General features: G+C 29.5%; 1 protein-coding gene across 1 annotated transcript in view; it reads right to left on the bottom strand.

Annotated features, from left to right (window-relative positions):
* Positions 1-18,715, bottom strand: part of LOC123299724 (unconventional myosin-XVIIIa) — a 274,559-nt gene extending 255,844 nt beyond the window's left edge. The window contains exon 1 of the mRNA XM_044882037.1: positions 18,576-18,715. The gene's annotated coding sequence lies outside the window, so the exon portion shown is untranslated. The remainder of the gene's footprint in view (positions 1-18,575) is intronic.
* Positions 18,716-22,783: the final 4,068 nt, after the last annotated feature.

Genomic DNA, 22,783 nt, shown 5'->3' with positions numbered 1-22,783 from the left:
TTACTTCTTTCTTATTCAAGCGACGCCAATGTGTCGCTGCCTGGATTCGAACCCGCAATTTTATCGAATCCGTTATTTTGATGATTTCAATGAGATGACTCAAATTTTTATCCGTCTACAGTGCCATGAAACATAAACTTTAACAAATCTTAAACAAACTTCAAAAAGATATTTTCATAAATCGTCTAAGTTTCTGAATCACAATTTCACAGCCCAACACTGTCATGGAGAATAAACATTAATAGTACCTTGACTGTATGATGTGATGCATTTATCCACCGGCACTAAAAACATACCATACTGTGATCGCTCTGTTCAAATGAGCTAGACACGTCATGATAAGGGTTGTTGTGTTTGAAAATTATAGTCATTGCTGTTCCAGACACTCCCTTACAAATACTCTACACGATATAGTATGTGTTTTTCATAAATAAAATGCATTTTTTATACATTTTTCTTGAAAGCTGATATTATTTTGTATACATATATACGTAAACTTCTTTTTACGTGAGATGTGTTTTTAAACAATATTATACTTGGGGAAAATTTTTTTTAATGTCTAACAAAAGACTTAAATCCTTAAGTTTTCAGCATTTTTTTTTTCTCTTGTATTTACTTTTCATTTTTTCGCATTTTAATTATTTTTCCTACATTTTAAATCTTAGAGACCAGTTATACAATACATGGCGTATTTCATAGCGCGACAAAGTATAACAGAGAAGAAGAGGATAAAGAAACGTAACGCCTGCAGTTCATTGCCTTCTTTTTATCTTAACTTTTTTCTTATTTTTTTGGTTTCTTGCTTGTTTTAAATAATAGATCAATTACTTAAAGAGGAGATTTAACTTTTCGACATTATATTTTTTAGAGGTAAGTTTTACAGAAAATGAGAAGCTGGGTCACGAAAGTAGGAGGGGTTCAATTTCTAACTTTTCAGTAAAGAATATATTTTAACTAATTTATTTTTCGGTAAGGTCGCATTTTTTAAAATAGTTGGGCAATTTAGTCAAGAGTAATACTTTTAAAAAAATCCTGTGTCATCAATGCCCAAAGTTTAAAAATTTTGCCTAAAGCTAATCAATCAAGTATTGTACAAAATTAATAAATCCAGTCTTAGTTTTTAAGACAACGTTTTTATTCACACCCAGGCTTGAGAAATGTCGTCTCATTTTAGCCAAATTTTATTCGAATTTATTTCAAGAATATGTTTTCCTCTATAAGCTTGGTTCCATTCACAACAATATCTTTCCAGACATGAAATAATATTGATCCAGTTGTTCTTATAAGAACTAGAAAAAATATTTCAATAAATGTAAAAAGGTTATAATCTTTAAAGCTGAACAGATTGACAGACCAATACGTCAAATCTTTTTTGGTAGAGGTCCGCTTGTGTTAAAAAATTAGACGGGAACAATCAATCTGTGAATTGATACTCCCATCAGATTATTTTAAACATTAGACTTAACTGACATCATTATTAGTATAACATTAAGATTCTCTCAAACACTAATTTTACTAACAAAAAAACTATTTAATTGGAATATAAGTATCAAAACAATTTACAAAAATGGCTTAAGGAAATTATATACCATTTTCAGAACATAAATATATATTATTTCATACGGTAAAATGTATATTAGAATATATATACCGATACGAGTGTACGAATGAATAAAACCCGATAGCAACTTATCAAATTGTTGACTATAAAATTTTTATTAAAATGTAAGGTCTGTATAGCTGCTGCCGTGAGCAAATGTCTATAAAGTTCGGTTATATAAAAGATTGATAATAAAAATAACTATTGTTAAACATTCCTGAAAGTAATTAAAATTTTATTGGATAAATATGTCACAAGGTAATAAATTTATGAGCAAAATATTGCAATGTGATCTCATTTATTTGATATTAGAGACCAGCTTATATCACAGAATATGATTGGTCTGGGAGAATGTTCAATGAACATGGGGGAGATTATGAATGAGCTAAATAAATATAGGGAAAATGAAAAACTAATATTAAAATTATCAATCATTATGAACCAACAGTGAAAAATATGTGTTTACCTATGCGAAGGTAAGTATAGGTACTCTATTTCCGCACTGCTTCTAGTGTTACAAATGAATAATTGTTCCTTGCGCCAAAGTTACTTGACGTACGAATGATCATTTGTGAGTGAAGAATAGATTTTTCTCCCTCAATGAATAATTATCTACTTGCCGTAGTATGGAAATGGTGCAAAACGAAAACTTGGCCCCTGATTCGTAGAAAAAACAGTATGTGTAACTCGTGCGGACTGTCTAGTCTCTACTCGTGCTTCTTTTAATAATATAAATGGCAACAGGAGGTGTAGCGAAGATGATTCCGTGGCACATACGCCTAAAGGTTTTAGGAAAAATAAGCTATAGCATTCTGCCGAGGGCAGAGACAGTTTTTTGTCGGAATTACCCACATAAACATTTGATATTTGACTCGCTGCAAGCTTTTATAAGCGTAATTAGCATGCATAAAGGTTTCATCGTCCTCACAAAAGCCTTATGAGGCCTATTACCTCTCTCTGCTGTATCGTAGTCAGTTTCAACCGAACACAGACAAATGGTCTAGCTGTTGTTTGCAGTTACATCTTAGTTTGTCGAATGACATGTGTAAAATCCCAGTAATCAAGGGATTGCGATAAACGCGCTTTGATTTTGCAAATTAAGGAGCATCTTGTTTAATAAAAGACAGATTCAGACGTGAAATGCGTTTGTGCCCTCCATTAACAAAAAGATTCTGAAGAATGGGAGTGGATAAAACTTAAAAATAGGTTTTTAATTTATAAAGCTTGAATTCAATTCATAATTCTAATCATGCTTCTAACAATGAAGCTATTTCCTATAGTTCGTTGTACTCTCATGTTTCCCAATGATCTCTAGATAATTTCATTCGTAGCGATTACTTTTCCTCTCAATAGAGTAGAATTGCCAACTTAATAGACTCAGCACAATAAACACATTGATTCGACTTACATTTTGTATACAATATTTATAAATTGAAATAATAATCAAACAACAATAATATTTATGAAGAAACGCCTACAACAATATTAGTTATAAACTAATATTTAATACAAAAAAACAGTTAATATATTACATGACTTGGATTTAAATAATATTATGAGTACACACATTCACTCAATATATAGCTATGAGTATATGTTTAAGTTGATTTGTTGGTTTAGGTAAATCAAATATCAAATCAATCAACCATAACCTTCATATTATATATACATTACTTCAATTGTCATAATATGTGAATAAATAACACTCACAATAATTATTAAAGAATTATACCGGGTGTTTTATTTAAGGATATACCTTTGCAAACACAAGAGTAGTCCAAAAACCATCTCTAATATGGCAGTTTTTGATAGTCAATAAATATCAATTGAAGACTGTCTCAATTGACCAACAAACAACGGGGCTTTATAAATTAAACAGCAATTAAGAAGACCTTCTTATCTTCAACGTTGACAAAAATTTGTTTAAGACATTCACATCGGGATGCTCCTTTGTTTGCATGCTGTTGAAGTAACCACTGTATGCAATTGGAGCTGGATGTAGTTCAGAATTTCAATTAAATCTGAAGATTGATTTCAACTGTCTCGGTCTGGATTGTAGATTAAGTCTGTATCTTGCTCTCATACACATAGTCTTTGCATTAGCATTTTATGATTAGTCTTGCATGTAAGAACTTAGAGCTCGAAAAATGGAGAATAAATTTCCGTTAGGATACTAAAATGAACATTTTCAAAATGTAATATAATTGTACAACCAAAAATATGATTATCTTATCTCCTCCTGATGTAGACAGAGTATACAAACTTTTATCCGACCATATCCAATATTCTATGAAAGTATAAGGCTTTGAGCCCCTTTGACGGTACTCTGTGCTTAAATACTAATTGAATTTAAGTCTTGAAAAACGATAAAAAAGACTTGGTCTTGTTCTTCAAACCATGTAAGGTATAAGGTTTCCAACTATCCAGATTTGATTGGGGGACTCCTGAAATCGTGTAGTCTCCTCCGACTCCCGCTATCAATTTTGAGCAGCTTTTATTTTAAATTATTTGAAGCATATTTATTTAAATATTTAATTATGGAAAAAGTGAGTAAACAAAACATCAAAAATATCAAACAGTATTATAATTCGGTGCTACAATTAAATTAATTTCACTATCTCTCGATTTTTTGGTTTATCTCCCGAATTCCTGGAACTTTGAGTTGGCAACTCTACATTGTATTCTTTGGTCATGATATCGAGGCCAAGAGCATAATTTTTAAACCACAATTTTCATCACAGTTTCTGTAGTCAATACTACTTAAATAAATTAGAAATAGAAAGAATTCGTAGCTTTAAATGTCGAGATAAATTAATACTTTTAAACCACCTTGTAAAACTATATTTATGAATCAATAGTTTTCAATTTATATTTGCTTTCACAAACCGTATGTTAGCCAAAGTATTTTAATAATTTAAAGCTTGATCAGATTACTTAAATTATTTTTCAATACAATTCATTTTGTTACCAAGTTTACTAGACTTCTATTATTTCTAACCACGTTTTTCCAAACTTTAATTTAGTTTTTACTATCAACACCGTCATTTGAAAGTAAAGTACTAATTTAGAAATTAAATTTTGAATACAAAATTATCTTCTTTTTGCGTCAATCAGCTTATTTTTGTCCAATCAATTCTGCACTCATGGAAAGAGAGAACGAAATAAAGGTATTTGAATGCATTTTGAACAATTACCAGTTTCTGTATTCTGGTAAAATAAAAAATAAAGTAATCTTAAGTATAATGAAAAGAAATTATTCAAACAAATTTGCTTTCATCTGTTAAGCAAAAAATTTTATAAACCCAAACATTTTGATTATATAGAAAAATTACCATTTTATGAAACGGAAATCAAACAATCTTGTAGACGCAAACTTCCGGACATAAGTATTATATTCAAAAAGCAATAAGCATTAACAAAATATAAAGAAAACAAAGTAGAAGCCGGTTAGTTTGAATTATAGGTATTATAATTTAATAACTATACACATACCAGGAGTCAGTCGCGCCATGTGCCATTAAATCAAACTTATTTATGTACGAAATATCTTAACTATACATATAAGAGCCCGATAAGTAATAGTCCTTACTGTGGCATCAAAAAATGTACCTGCTTGATTAATGCAAGGCAACCGTACAAAAACGATGTAAAGTGGGGAAACGAAACGCCGATCGATCAAGTAGCAGCTATGGCCGTAGTTTCAGCAAGTTCTGGTAAATTGAGAAAATCATACAGTTGAATCAAGATGATATTTTTAACGAGTGTACCCAAATATGATATATACATAGACCCATTGTTAAAAAAAAGCTATCCGTGTCTGTCTGTCTGCCTGTCTATTTATCCCCTAACTCATTCTAAATCACGAAAACCACGAGTACATACATTTATTTGTGAAAGGCGTGTGCCTACGTGATAGTAAACCGGATTGATGTTGCCTTCTCAGGGCTTTGGAAATTTCCTGTGATAAATAGTTTTTTATAATTGACAAAGAAATTTTTGCTGCCTTTAAGGGTGCAGTGATTTTATTTACAATCATTTACCAACCAAATATCTGAAAGATTTGCTTAAAAGGCCATTCACATGAAAATTTTAATTGCAGATTGCTCCAAACATGAAGTCGTATTCTAATACAACCAAAGTAATTTCGTAAACGGACATTTTTTCCAAATTCCATAGTATCTAAACTAAAAGAAATTGCTCTACTATTTATATTTTGGATTATTAAATAATACACTTATTCTAACTGCTTTCATGTTAATAGTCATGTTGACTATTAACATGAAAGCAAAATTTAACTAGTAGATAAATTTAATTGAAAAATATAAATTAAATTTGTAAAATAGTCAATTTGCATTTTTCACATTATTATATAATTGAAAAATCCGGTGACTGAGCCCATTTTATATAATAATTATATTTAGTTAATAATAATAATAACAGAAATTATAATTACTCATGTTTATTATAATACCTTACCAAAGTTATGAATACGAATGGTAAAATGAACGAATGATGAAATACGATGCACATTAATTCAACTTCTTGGGGGTTTACTTATGACTCAGTCAGTTTCTATTTATTTGGGTTTTTTAGCATACATTTATAAGGCAGTGTAAATGGTAAGCATGAAGATTACACGTGACGAAATGACTAAGATCAAGACCTGATTTTGTAGGAAACAATGTTTTGCTCTAAATGCATTACTAAACTTGCTGCTATAATATAATTTTAATGTCACCACCATTCTATTTTGTGCATTTTATTGTCTCTTACATCGTAGAAGAGAACACAGATCCACAATTAATTCGTTTTATTGATCCGAACCTTCTATATTTTCGAATTCGTTGACTCAAACTTAAAAATTTTTTATTTTATTATGAAAAAACATTTCTTTAAAAAATTTATTGCAATCATAATAAAATAATTGTAACAAAATAACTGTACAATAATTATAATTTATAAACCAAAATATTTGTGTGTATTTTGATCTAATCAAAAATATTGTAGTCCAAGAGCTGATAGCACAATTTTGAGAAAGTCTTATACGCACTTGCAAACAAATTTTATAAAGAATCGAAAATGTCAAACTGCGGCTCAATTTTTCTGCACGCTAACGAAGCAATGTTTAATTAATCTTGATAATAAATTTTATTAATAAACGTCCTGTATAGCTGTCAAAATTTGTTACATATACAGACTAAGACATTTACCAATCATCCTTTCCTAAGTTTTCGGTAACGCTGCACCCAAATATATCAATCCTTGGTTTACTAACATTTTCCCATGTGTTAGCCTAGGCTAGTAAATCAAGGCTTGGTTGACTGACTAGCTTTGCCCAAGGCTAATTGATCAAGTTAATTTACATTTTTTTTTTCTGAAGAAGTAATAGAAAGAAGAAACGAATGTTTTAATAATCTAAAAATTTATTATTTGATCTAATTATTAGACATATTAACCATACTATCCCTAAAAAAAAAGATTATCAAAGAAGTCGATGGAGGTAAACTCTGCTACAGGTAAAAACTACTTTTTACTTGCACTTTCCGTTCTTGTACCGGAAACCAGAATTTGGACATCTGACACTCAAAGTTATCATTCGATGTTAATATAAGATTGAGTTGTTCTTGGATTCCACCTGACTTCTTAAAAATTTCCAGTCAGACTTCAATCACTATTGAACAGTTATTCTTTCCTCTAAAAGGTGACTCAATCATGGTGGTATAGCGAAAACCAAACGAATTAAACTTTGAGTGATCTTTCGGATAATTAAAAAATCACAAATATCCCTTTTTTAAAGTAGGTAGCATGTGAAGAATTTAAACCGAATTCTGATTTTGTGACATAAATAAGAAGAAAATTCGAGAATCAAAAGAAAACAATTCGTATAGTTAGGCGATTTGAAAGAGGCAATATTCTAAAAAAACTTTCAGATTGACTAAACAGACAACTCTCTGGCTATAACATAAAAAAATATGGTCCAACAGATCAACACGGAATTATTATATTATCATATTTTATATTTTAATTAATGTCAAATGTTTAATAGCATTTTATTATTATTTCAATTGCATGTAATGTTTTTATCATTTGATTGAATTCATAATGACTAACTGTGTTTGGTATTTATTTGAATATAATTATTATTATTTATATAATTTTAATTTTTGTTATATTATTATTATAAATTTTTATATTACATACTACTTTAAGTAGTTTAAATATACAAAGTGTCGTAAAATTTTAACCATATCTTGTTTTTATACCATGTATATATGAAATATACATAGTATATTAAGTTTAGTCCCAAGTTTGTAACGCTTAAAAATAATGATGCTAGGAAAAAAATTTTGTCATAGCTGTTCATAAAATCACCTAATTAGTCCATTTCCGGCTGCCCGTCCGTCCGTCCGTCCGTCTGTGGTCACGATAACTCAAAAACGAAAAAAGATATCGAGCTGAAATTTTTACAGCGTACTCAGGACGTAAAAAGTGAGGTCAAGTTCGTAAATGAGCATCATAGGTCAATTGGGTCTTGGGTCCGTAGGACCCATCTTGTAAACCGTTATAGATAGAACAAAAGTTTAAATGCAAAAAAATGTTCCTTATAAAAAAATAAAAAACTTTTGTTTGAAACATTTTTTTGTAAACATCACTGTTTACTCACGAGGGCGTTAATTAGGTGCAAATTTTATAGTATGTATTAATATAGGTATATATCTTTTGTTATTTACGTGGTACGTCATAAAAACAAACGATTGCGCATCAACACTGTCTATACATTTTTGTATGTGTTATGTGATAAAGAAATCAACACTGACTATGCATGGTATTTCAACAATTAACTCAGTCAATTGTTTCTTTTCACTTGTTTTTTATATGTGGTTAATTTTACGAAAAAGTATAGAAATATTACAATAATGGTATATTACCACTTTCAGTAATACATAGTTCTAAAATATTTTGTAATTGTACTAATTCATTATTTATATAATCCAATAGGAGGTATTTTAGATCAAACTGGTCGCAGTATCAAAGATTTTACTTAGACTCCTTATACTCAAATTTAATCTAATATAACACAATCGTCAAAATTTTACAAAAGTTTCATTTCAATGAAACGTCTAAAAAAAGCTTTACTCTAGCTCATACGTTCAAGGATAAAAACCAGAAATTGTATTTTTCAGACAAGGTTAAACCACATTTCCAATCCATAAAAAATGCAATCTTTTAACTCAACAAAAAGAATTCTTGGAAAACTCAAATTAATTTTGTATCATTTGGTTGACTGCACACCACAACTTCCGTTCTGGATATTAATAATTAATTAAAAGACAGTATACAAGTATAGTAACACATTTAAAAGATAATAAATAAAACAATAGCAAACTCTTAGTTTAGAACCACTAGAAATGAAAAACAATGCACAAAAACAAAATTATACGTAGAAAAAAATAATAATTTTAACTTCCTTTCAGTATTATCAACACTGTTGCGTTGATTACATGAAAGATATAGCGGTCATCTCAATCATTTTAAATAATGTTACTAAGTTGATTGAAGGTGATGATAGTTTAATTATTTGTATACTTTATGCCACATGAGATGAGTATACTTTGAATGCTTTGACGTGATTTTAACTGACGTGATTTTAATGAAATCAAGTATAGAAACTTCTTTTTTTGCTCATTCGACATTCGAACTTCCGTATAAATAATGTTTAAAGAAACCGGGAACCTTTTTATTGAGGTTTTTCGTACGGTTTGTGGAGGCTTAGCCAAGTTTCTACCTACAAAGATTTTCGAGGCTTACAATCATGGAGATTGCGTTCGTTATCCAGCTACCAGGTGTATCTGCCGTTAATGTGCTCGTAACTTGTAAAATATATTATATTTTCGACGTTTTCATAAGCTTGCTAATCTGATTTCAATTTGCTTTCTGCTACGTCGCGAAGACGCGTCGTCGACACGTTTACTAGGTTACAAAGCGATGATAGAAAAAGCTTAGGCTTAATGTATAATCAAACAATACAGTGTGACGGATCACCAGCTAACTACTATCATGGTTAAAAACTTTCCTCTTAAATTCCGTGGTATGTGACTAAATAAACTGAGATTACCAACTTGAAGATTTAAATGGAATACTATGACTAAACTGTTAATAGCCTCAAAAGTTGTTAAAAAGGTTCATAAAAAGAATAATATTTATCGCAAGTTATAATAATCATAAATATATTTGACTTTTATATAAAGTTACAAAAGTCACGCAATAATATTTTCTATAAAGACTTCTTGAAACACCAGGTAGGCATAAGGAAATTCAAACAAATATGGTGATTTCATTAGGCATGTGCTAAGAGGGTTGCAGTAAAAGTAGTTTACTAATTAAATAGAAAACACAAAAATTTAGTTCATTTTACGATTGAAAGATTAAACGACAAGTTTCTTAAGTATTGTAGGAAATTGCTTAAAAAAAATCACCTATCGTACGCGATTCTGATCCATATCTTAGAAACGATGCGCTCAAGCTCATCATATAATATATTTGCCGATATCCAAAAACCAGATTTTTTTAGCGTTTATTTAATTTTTGTGACATCACCTAAAATCTTTTTCGAATCGATTCTGGTATTTCGGAGCTATGCAAAATATTTTTCGAATCGTCAATGAAAATTAATTTAAAAATTTTTTTTTATTCTATTTACCCTAAATAATAAAAAAACTTGAAAATCTGGTTTATTTAGTGACGTATTTATCATTATTATATATTTTGTCTAGAGGCTGCAAGCTAATTATTAATTACTTCCAGTTTTAAGAATGGGTAATTGCACCGATTGTAATTACGAAACTTAAAATGTCTAGTAAAATAATTATTTGTCTAAATTTGAATACATGTTAAAGTAAATAAAATGAATATAATCCCTCCTGAATTTTATTAAAAATAATATATGATTGTGTTTCCTTACCGAAAACGAACAAATGAGTCATATAATACTACTTTATAGTACTATAATGAATATTTATTTTGTCTTTTGCATTAGAATATTGATATTGAAACCAAATTTGCAAGGTTAAATAAACAAAACACCGTTATTTTTGCTTTCATTGTCAAGCAACTTTATTAGACTTTGTTGTTTACGTACATCATTCAAATACAGGTGCAGTTTAATTGAAAAATACACTATTCAGGAAAAAAAACAATATATGTGTTTGATAAATTAAACAGGGCCGTAACGAGGGTACATAGCGCCGGTGGCAAGTATGTAGATTGCACCTTATATATATCGGGATCGGCTCTAATGATTTTGATGAAAATTCGTAGATTGATAGTATTTAACATAAAAGGAAAGGCAAAATGGGGGAGAGTTGCCATAATCGTGTCATTTTACTTTAAAGAGTCTGTGCATTTAAATGATAAACTTTTTAAATTTATTCAAATGATAGAATGTCAAATTAAAGTGTTGATTTCTCTATACGATTCCGAAAAAAACAAGGAACTCGTTACTCTTTTAAATGATACTGGGGTATGTTGCACAAGGAACTGATTAACGTCGAAATTTTGTTGATAATAAATAAAGTAAATACTACAGAGTAATACAAACAAAATTGGCAATTTTTATGTAATCCTACTGATTTTGCACTATCACATCCAAATTTTATCCAATTTTGATAAACCAAGTATGTAATCCTACTAAATTTGGGTCATACTTTTCAAATTTGTGATCAAAATTAACCTAGCTCTAATAGATTTCAAGAATGTGGAGTCCTGGTCCCGGAATTAAGCACATTGGTGATAGCTAGCGAAAAATTAACAACACAGCTGAAAAGACTGGCCCAAAATCAGTGGGTTTCAAAAAAAATTCCAATAAGATCGGATTAAATTTGCCTGTGTTACCAAAAAAATCAAATTTTTCTACTTTATGACGTCATCAAAATCCAAAAAATTTCATTTTGCTCTATCACATCCAAATTTTATCCAATTTTGATAAACCAAGTATGTAATCCTACTAAATTTGGATCATACTTTTCAAATTTGTGGTCAAAATTAACCTAGCTCTAATAGATTTCAAGAATGTGGAGTCCTGGTCCCGGAATTAAGCACATTGGTAATAGCTAGCGAAAAATTAACATCACAGCTGAAAAGACTGGCCCAAAATCAGTGGGTTTCAAAAAAAATTCCAATAAGATCGGATTAAATTTGCCTGTGTTACCAAAAAAATCAAATTTTTCTACTTTATGACGTCATCAAAATCCAAAAAATTTCATTTTGCTCTATCACATCCAAATTTTACCCAATTTTGATAAACCAAGTATGTAATCCTACTAAATTTGGGTCATACTTTTCAAATTTGTGATCAAAATTAACCTTGCTCTAATAGATTTCAACAATGTGGAGTCCTGGTCCCGGAATTAAGCACATTGGTAATAGCTAGCGAAAAATTAACATCACAGCTGAAAAGACTGGCCCAAAATCAGTGGGTTTCAAAAAAAATTCCAATAAGATCGGATTAAATTTGCCTGTGTTACCAAAAAAATCAAATTTTTCTACTTTATGACGTCATCAAAATCCAAAAAATTTCATTTTGCTCTATCACATCCAAATTTTACCCAATTTTGATAAACCAAGTATGTAATCCTACTAAATTTGGGTCATACTTTTCAAATTTGTGATCAAAATTAACCTTGCTCTAATAGATTTCAACAATGTGGAGTCCTGGTCCCGGAATTAAGCACATTGGTAATAGCTAGCGAAAAATTAACATCACAGCTGAAAAGACTGGCCCAAAATCAGTGGGTTTCAAAAAAAATTCCAATAAGATCGGATTAAATTTGCCTGTGTTACCAAAAAAATCAAATTTTTCTACTTTATGACGTCATCAAAATCCAAAAAATTTCATTTTGCTCTATCACATCCAAATTTTACCCAATTTTGATAAACCAAGTATGTAATCCTACTAAATTTGGGTGATACTTTTCAAATTTGTGGTCAAAATTAGTCTAGCTCTAATAGATTTCAAGAATGTGGAGTCCTGGTCCCGGAATTAAGCACATTGGTAATAGCTAGCGAAAAATTAACATCACAGCTGAAAAGACTGGCTCAAAGTTAGTGGGTTTTAAAAAAGATCTTTGACTTTATGTAAATTAATGAGCGCCTTTTACATGATTCTTTACTAAGTGTTTGTTTTGCGTATAAAACATACATTTTGTTTTGCGCCTCTATTTCTGTTGCGCCGGTGGCGGCTGCCACCTTTCCCACGACCTAGTAATTGTGTATACATTTTTTGAGACACTATATGTATATTGAAGAAAATTTTTTTCTCGATCTAAGTAATTGTATTTCTGTGTACTTGTGCGTATCTGTAGTTTATGTGTTAATTAAGAATGATATTAAAAGACGACATATATGCTCCAACAATTTCCTGCATAAAAAAAAATAATAATAATAAATCAGCTACCTTTAGCAAAAGGATTACAACAATACCTGTCTAATTTATCAAAGTCTGTTATACCCTCTATTTTCAACGAGGGAAAAACTTTAGTTCGTACATACATCAATCATTGTTGTAACAATACACACATCTTTTTATGCTTTTGTATAATTTAGAAAAATTGTTAATAAAAACATTTTTCCTTAAGAATTTTATTTGCCTTTAAAAGATGTTAGAACGTATGGATGTGAGACAGTGAAAAGAGGGGATATATTAAATCATTCAAATACATTATCTACAATGAGAAAAATTTTTTTTGCCAATATATAAAAAAAAAAAAACTTTTTCAACGTAGAAATCGTATTATCTTAAAAATTTAATATATAATTTCGATTATTTTGCCACCATTCACCCGTAGTCGAATGCAGCCCACGAAGTCGATGAGAATTCTACGCATTCTTAGGTTAGGTTATATTGACTGTTCACGAAGGACACACTTAGGCTATAGAGCCCATTGCGATACTATATATGTGTTTTACCACCTTATTTCCGCTGATAATTTCATTTATCAGCTCCTCAATTTCAGAGGTGTAGTTGATATACTATGCACTACACCAGACCATACTTAATCAACTGAGATAATATGACGACTTCTTAGTATTTAAAGAAAAATCTTTCCTCCAAAATCCAATGTGTAATTTCAACGACCATATCGCAACAATCATAACGCAATATTTGCAGAGTAATGTTTCCGTTCACCGATAGTCAACTATACAACGATGTCGATGACAATTAACTTCTCTTAGTGAATCTATCATCTCTCTATCATCAGAGTAAAAATGAACTAAAAAAACTTTGATTTTTATTGACACATAAAAACCCAGAGACATGTAATAAAATTACCATAATAATTTTTTGACTTTGAATGTGCACTAAATTTTAATCTGTTTTATTTCATTTCATAAAATTTTTATGACAAAATCCGACATCGATTCGCTGTAATGAAGTCTGACATTTTTTATTACAGATTCGATTGAATGCTAAGGAGTGTTTTCTTTAGAATTTATATAAAAATAAAAAAATACCGAAGTAATGCTTTTCTGAAAAGTTATTTCTCGCTTTAAATAAACAAAAATTAAAACAAGTGAAATTTACAAAATTTAAAAAACCCCCGACAAATGCGATTTATTTTTTGCAAATCGATTTTTGGAAACTTAGCTATAAAATGTTGTCAATCAAGTCGGTTCGACCGTTTAAGGGCTACGATGCACTGAGAAACACACGGACACACAGACTTACTAAACACTTTAAACTTATAACACTCCTTCATTAATCAAAGTGATGGTAAAGATACTTAGAAAGCTATCATTTTTTGGGAGAATTTTTTGGAAATATTTTAATTGAAATTAAAATATTTGAGTTGACTTTGTTCTTTTGAATTATTGTTTTGAATTACCTAATTATTTTACCATTTCACTTTTCGAAATGAATTGAGTCATGTTTATTTGATCATTCATTTCCATAGTAATGATTTATATGTTAAAATTATATGTCTTGCCTTTTCCAAACTGAATCGATTTTGAAGATCATCGCAAATTTTTAAGTTTATATATTGATAGAAAATTTAGACATATATATTTAACCATTCGAAGTGAATTTATTAGCTTTTTGAGGACTCTAATAAAGAAAACTTTAATTGCCTATTTTACTGATAAATGTAGCCATTATCTTTTTAATTAAAATAAATTGACATTGTAGGCTATTACCTGTTAATCATTAATAGCTTCTACTTTTTAGAATATGGTTGACAACTAATTTGCATATTCTAATAGATTGAATGATGTATACAAAATGAAATTCTTTGCAAAAAAAAAACACTGATACGCTAAAAAAATTATAAATGTTAAACGGATGTTTGTAATCACTTTCTAGTTAACAAAATATATAAACAAATTTTTAAAAACATAAATATTTTTGCAAACATTTTTTTATTTAATATAAAATTATAAAAATGCAATATATTTTGATATAATAAAAATATTATAGAACAGGTTTTAAGTATGCATATTTTATTTATTTATTATTATTATTATTATTGAAAAAAAAATGTTTATAAAAAGAAAACAAAAATGTATGCCAAGTTACAAAGTTAAGTCAAACTAAGTTACAAACAGCCAAAAATAATAAATTTTCTTTCATAAAACATAGCGGTCAAACTTATAACACCCTTTTTTTTAATCCGGGTGTTAAAAATAAAAAATTTTTAAAAAAATAATATTTATTTTAAAACTTCTAATTAAGTATTTAAAAAAAAATTTTATCTTAAGAAAAAAACATAATATTAGAGAATTAACAAAACGTTAAAAAATTATCAATACATATTATAAATCGGCAAAGTATATTATAAATCGGTTTAGTATGCCATCCAATTTGATGAAGTTTTTACTAATGATTGGGCCTCAAAATTAATGTGTTCACGAATTCAAGTTCGATATTATCAAAATCATATAAATAAACATTATACCATTATAATCAGTAAAATAATATTATTAAAAATATTATTGCAAATATAAGTACCCACATAAAGTCTGATAAGAGTACTAATTACTTTAAAAAAATTTATAATCCAAATCATAAACACTTAAAATTAATCGCAAACTCATAAACATATGAAATTTTATTAACTAAATCACAAAATTCGAATTAATGTTGGTACCTTCATTTAATACCTAACTAAGTACATTAGGTATTTAATTTTTTGCGATCATAGTTTCTTTATGAAATTCTATATTGAACGGTTTAACATAATTTTAAAATTTTTCCCAAAGTCACTCCGAACTAAAGATTTTATTTTATTATAAGAAAGAATTTTCTAAAAAATTTATAAAACTGATGAAAATTACCAAACGTTACCTCTTCGAAATGAACCTAAAAATTTGTATTTAAAATCGCCCACGTTGGTAATGCTTTTTAATAGCAGCTATCACTTCACTCCGATATCCTTCTCGTACATTCTGATACTCAAAAAGACTCCTATTATTTTTTACCTCCCAAATCAAAAAAAGGGGTGTTTGACCACTGTGTGTGTGTCTGTCTGTGTCTGTCTGTCTGTCTGTCTGTGTGTCTGTCTGTCTGTCAGTCTATCTGCCTGTCTGTCTCTCTATCTGTCTGTCTGTCTATCTGTCTTTCTGTTTGTGATTCTGTATGTCTGTCTGTCTGTGGCATCGTAGCGCCTTAACGGATGAACCGATCTAGATTTTTTTTTCGTTTGAAAGGCAATTTAATGGAGAATGTTCATAACTATGTTTCAAGTACGAATTTAGACTTCCGTAACCGGAACAACTAAAATATAAGCAATGATCCTCAAAATTGGTTCTTTTATGGAGAAGGCTCTAAGGAAAAAGGTAACTCTTCGATAGACTAAGATAAAGTTAAAGGTAGACTGTTCTTAGATATTTTTTAAAAGCGAGTTTAGGGTTACGTACCCGAAAAATTTGTCCACGGTTTCTAATTTTTGTAAATTTCACTTGTCTTTAAGAAAAATTTCGAAATTAAGCTCTTTTTTTAAGTAGTAAATAAAGGTACTAAAATAAAATCCACTTTGAGGTCAACCTAATTAGCTTATTCCAAACATGATAATAATTATTTTTACTACATTGTTAGATACTAATAATATAATATGCAAAATAGAATATTATGTCCATTTATGGCTAAAACTGACAAATAAGGATAAAAGAGTTGTTTTACGATCAAAAAAATTGAATCACATGTTTAGAAATACAAATGGTAATAACATAGTAAGTACATTCGTTTATTGAGACAGGTACTACAATTTAAAATGCTATATCCCCTTTAAAATATTGAAAATTTAAATACATTTAAAAAATGGTGAGTCGACTGTGTAACATCACTCTAGGCAACACATCTCATATGGAATGCCATTTTATAACAAGATGTCTATTTGCAGGTTAACGTTTTACATTTTCTTAAATAGAGCTTATTCTTGGATTAATCTTGAGCTTGAAAATACAGATACAAACGCAGGAAATAGCGATATTTTATTTTAAAGAAGAGGAAAACGAAATCCTTTCATCGACATGAAGTTTATAATCTCTAAGTACGCTATTCAGATACCATCAGATAAATAGAAGAACTTCGACACGGCTCTATCAAAGGTAGCACGGAGATATATGGGAAAATTTTATAATATCTTCGAATTCACAAGATGTTGGACAGTTCAGGGTCACATTTAATTCAAAACCTTTCAGAAATCAAAAATCAGAACACCTTAGTCGCCGAAAAGGTAGACGGATATGAGAAGATAGTGGATTCTAGGCTATTTCAAGGAACTCGAACTTATTAAAATGAGTAGCCCCCCAACATTATCAATCCACGATTGGATATAGTTAAAGATTTGGAAGCAGTAGATAAAAATCAAAACAGTGAAAAACCAAGTGGAAATCTATTACGGCTTTGGAGAGATTTTGCTTAGCATTTATGACAAAGGAAAAGAAATCCGCATAGGAGTCATCTATAAGGCATAAATCTGATCAACCTTAGGAAATGAAGTTAGGTCAAAGTCATATCTATACCTAAAGTAGGGCGACTCTACCAACGTACCGCTAAAATTTTTCGAAACAATAACACTCATCGTTTCTACTTAAAACACTGGAGATACTTCTGGACAAGTCTATTAGGACAAGTCTGTCGAGTCAGGTCTACACTCACGATATGTAGAGATAATAGAGAAACCTTTGGACCTTAAACAATATTACTTAATACTTCGGTAGCCATTCAGGATATTGAAGGTGTCTTATACAATACTAGGCCCTCGACGAGCTTGCCAAGAATGGCACCATGCTTCTGGGAAAAGCTTTTAATTTGTTATAAGGGCTTAATTTATATAACTATCGAAATTATGTTTCCGCAGGTTAACATGCAAATACACTCAACTTTTTATAAATTCATTTCATACGGCTTCTCAAAAACCAACTTAATCAGTAATGTGAATTTGAATTTAAAATGTTCGAAAAAATTCTCAATTGAAACCTGTGAAAAACTTCCGGACTTAAAATTCAAAAATTTGAAAAAAAAATTTAAAATATTCATACGTGGAATATTATTTGATAAAATTAGACCAAGAATGTTTTTTTAAATCATAATACAGTTACCAACGATATTTAAGACTTTCTAAAAATACCATAGGATTAAAATAATAAAAGGTTAACTTAGGTTAGGGTCTTTTAAAAATAAACATGGGTTACAAAGTTCGTTACCTATACATTTTTGACTGTTTTTGTACAAATGACTTTGAGGAGTAAAAAATAAATGGTATCACTGTTTGATAAGCTGTTATCTCTGATATGAAGATTTCTAATTTTATGTCATTTTCCCTTCAAGTAGGTTTCACTGCGTTCCATAATTTAAAAAAAAAGAAGATATCTTAACAATTTTAGAAATCGATATACGCGATATACATTCTAATTATTTGATATAAAAAAAAATTTCGAATGACTTATATGACTTAGTTTAAATTACTAATTAACTTACGAATTCAATTGTTTTATATTAAAAGTGTATCCTATAGTAGTTGTCACATTAGAAATGTCAAAATAAAACATTATTTTTTAAATGTCACACTCAAAACACATAAATAAACATATCACTTTTTCAATAACACAAAAAAAACACAAATTTGGATGCACCCTGAGTTTAAAATCACACAATATATTTAATTTTTTTATATGACAGATTCAAAAAAAAAAAATTATTTTTTTTTTCAAAAAAGTTACTTATTCACTGTGTTTACAACCAGCTAAACTGGCAACATGATTTCGGCAGACATGATGAATAAAACTATCGTAGAAATTAAATGTGTGTGTGTATATTCGGATGCTTGTAACACACTATAAAACATTGTATTGCTTTTCCTTTTACTCTTATTACTATGTTGCGAATCAAAAGTGAGAAAAGATATGGTGAGTGTAGTAGCTTGTGCCTGCATGTATGTATATCCCGTTATTTTTATTATTGACGATGTGTGTATTTAAAATTTTATACTAAAGTTAGTACTCTGCCATCTATACGCATTTGCTTAAACTGTTTCTTTTTTAAACGGGTTTGAGCCTCAGCTACGTATGTAGACTTAACTAAATATATATGCAACTGTATTTACGTTATTGCAAAGCAGATTACATACCAAAGAAATAGAAAAAAACTTTTTACGATCAATGCTTTACGTTAGTTCTATTCATGGGCACACCCTTAAAAGATCATGAATAAGAACTGTTTAGTCGCAAACGATCAGTATTTCTTAAATATAGTGGTACATAAGCAGAAGCCAATGTTAAGCAGTTAATTAATGTGTGAGCTGTCCGGATTTAACAGTAGTGGTGAAACTTGCCTTAACAGTGGCGAATTTAAGGATAAAAACCCAGTGGAAAAAATCTATAAACATGGTCGTATTCTTCGTCTTCGTTAATTCAATTGGTGCCCCCTTGTGGTACCCTTCCATAAAATTTACATTTTTCCCCCTATTTCTTTTCGCCTTCATTTCAATTTCCTCCAATTTCAATTCATTTATGGAATTTGCGCCCTTTTATATCTTGTTCCCCATTTTTTTGTGGGCAACTGCTCCTTTGACATCCCTTAAATCTGCCACTGGTTACTTATAATATGTACAAGTGAAATTTACAAAACCCCCGACGAATTTTTCGGATACGGAACGAGAGGAGTTGCTTGTAATCCGTCTTTAACGTTTATCAACAGATCATATTTTACCTCGTATTAGGAGTACTTTGCAAAGTTAAATTGGCTGCAAGTAGATGTTAAGAATTATGATTTCAAATTAAAAATATAATATGATCCATGTTTACCGCGACTTCTACTCTACAGTATACGCAATGTATGGCTAAAATTATCCGTAAATTGAAAAATTTACAACTTTGGTTGCGGTGGTTGATTTGTAATCAATAACTGATGCTAGCCACCATTTCTAAACTCACGTAACATGCAAATACTCAAGTGAGTATATGCAATTGAAATGACGTTACTGTCGAGTTGACTGTAAATCAAAACAGTGTTAATAATAAAGCATGATGCAGAGAATGAATTGAACAAATCAATCAATTCTAGATATTAGTTCGAGTGTAAGAGAGGTATTAGAAAAACAATTTGTGACAAAAATGCTTCGATCTTGAGCAAATAGGTTGTATCAGTTGACTTTCAATAATTGATTGATACTGGTCAATGTATAAATCAAAGCTCAGTTAAAACAGAAATCGTTAATAAAATTAGCTATTATTAATGTAGGTATACAATTTTATTTACATTCCTGCCAAAATTATATTTACGTTACTTGCAGTAGAACAAAAATCAATGCATTTTTGCTTTCTAGGTACACACTTTTATGCATGGCCTTTATCTGATAAGAATACATGCGCTAGTGGTAAATATTTAGATTTAGCGTTTTTTCTGGCATTTAACCCAACAAGGATTTCTTAATTAAGATAATTATTTACAGCTAAGGAATTTACATTTACTAAAGACAGTATGCCAGCAATTTTTACCCAACAAGGATTTTTTAATTAAAATTATATTTTATTTATTATTTACAGTAGGTATTTACTTTTACTTAGACTGTATGCCAGGAATTTATAGAAAATATGGTTGAAAATATTTTCCTCTCCACAGAAAAAAAATATAGCAAACTACATTTATATATTTTAAAATTTGGAGCAGTAAAAATTAATTGTAATTTTTGCGAACAATAGTGCGCTTTTGTCGATACAATGCAGAGTATATATCGGTAAGATATAGTCTCTGATACAATGTATCTTCCATACACAAAAATTCAATATAAATGTTGAAAATAAGGTACAAATAATTTCAACCACAAGTCTACACTTGCCTTGGCACTCCTGACTACCTAAAATAAGTATATGCAACTATATTTACATTACTGCCAGGACAGCTGCATTTCAGAATGAATTAAATAGTATATTCAAAATAATGCTGTACTAAATTGCATCAATTTGTAAACGAAATGTGCAATAGATTCTTTATTTTCGCAACATTGATACTTTGAAAAATACATTTTTAAAGTATCTGACTAACGATATACATGGTCTACATGGTTTGGGGGGGAGGGTGCAAAATACAAAGTTTTAAATTTATTTTAAATAACAAATATTTTTGTATTTTTGAATCAGTTTTAAGGAGAAAAGTATTCTTATGATTTTTCTATAGAAGCTTAATTTTTGAAATAAAAATATTAAAAAACTAAAAATGACATATTCGATTTTAAGAGAAATGTGTTATTTTCAATCTCTGAGGGAATTCGCTTAGCTAACGCAGCTCCTGTGCTACGACTTTTTGAATTTAAAAAAAAAATCTGTGTTGGCTCCTCATGGCAAATACATATTAAATAACAGAAATATACGCATTGTACGTGAATCAAGCCCGAACCGCCCTCGTGGTCTGCGAGCATTCCACTACTGAACCAACATGCGGTTATACTCCGTAAGGTTATATATTCTATGGGTTATACATTTATACAATATATATATTCAAAATGGATGGTTGATCAGTTTGGTTTATTTTGAAATTAAATATTATGTTTATATATGTATATATTAGTCGCGGAAACAAAACACTAAAAACAGTCGTTTGAAAAATTTGAACAAGAAAGACCTTTAGGAAACATTGTGATCTCAATTGATTTACAAGAAATTAAAAATATGAAATTTGCATAAAAAATGGGTTCGCTGAACACGAATATCGCGACAGAAGTGTTGTCCAAATTAAATGGTACCCAGAGCAAACGGCATCCTAGTTATCTCCTGGATTTTTCGGGAAATTCGTAATAAAATCGAATATCGCGACAGAATCTGTACCTGGTACCTGGTGCCCATAGTAAATGGCAATTTCGTTGCCATATCCGTGATCAACGATCCCAAAAACCCCCGAGTTACGAGTTTGGACTGATTATATAACGAATTTACCGAAAACTCCAAGAGGCGGCAGACACCCTGGTCATCCTGGGCATCAGATATCTCGTAGACCAATTCTTTCAAAAATCAACCACAAACACTCCCGAATAACAAGTTTGGAATCATTTTCATCACTATTAACCAAATTGTGAATTTTGTATTTACGATCAATTTAAAATGCAATTACAGAAAACCGCATTCAAATTTGTCTTATTGTTCAAATTTTCAAACTTCAGTGCTTCGTTTCCTCGACTATATAATTAAAATACCTATACTATGTTATAAAGATTCATTCATCTGATTGGTTTTTGACTATGCCATATTCATATTCTTAAACCATCATTTGATAGTTTCTATACAAAATAGTCGATGTTTCCCATCTTCCAGGCATCCAACGATGGCTTTGATTGCTTGACGTCATTAGTGATATGTTTAATATCAAAGGGCAGTTCTTCTCCGAATAATAAAGGTAATAAAAAAGGGTTAAAAATTTAAAAAAGAAATAATTTTATAAATTTATTTTATTGATATAATTTTTCGATAGTGTTTTCATTACCAATACAAATTACACAAGAATACAAAAAATTAATAAATATTACGAACGACAAATATATATTGGTATATAAATTTTTAGCATTAACAATACTTTAATAATAATAATCATAATCATAATAGATTATTATGTTTAATTAATTTATTTTTGAGAATATAATTAATTAATAATTATTGATTATCTAAAAAAAAAAAATGTGTTGCTTTTGATATTAA

This window comes from Chrysoperla carnea, chromosome 5 (genome assembly GCF_905475395.1).
Source record: "Chrysoperla carnea chromosome 5, inChrCarn1.1, whole genome shotgun sequence".
Classification (NCBI taxonomy): Eukaryota; Metazoa; Arthropoda; class Insecta; order Neuroptera; family Chrysopidae; genus Chrysoperla; species Chrysoperla carnea.
Note: the sequence above shows the minus strand (reverse complement) of the source record. Positions and strands in the feature narration are given on the sequence as shown.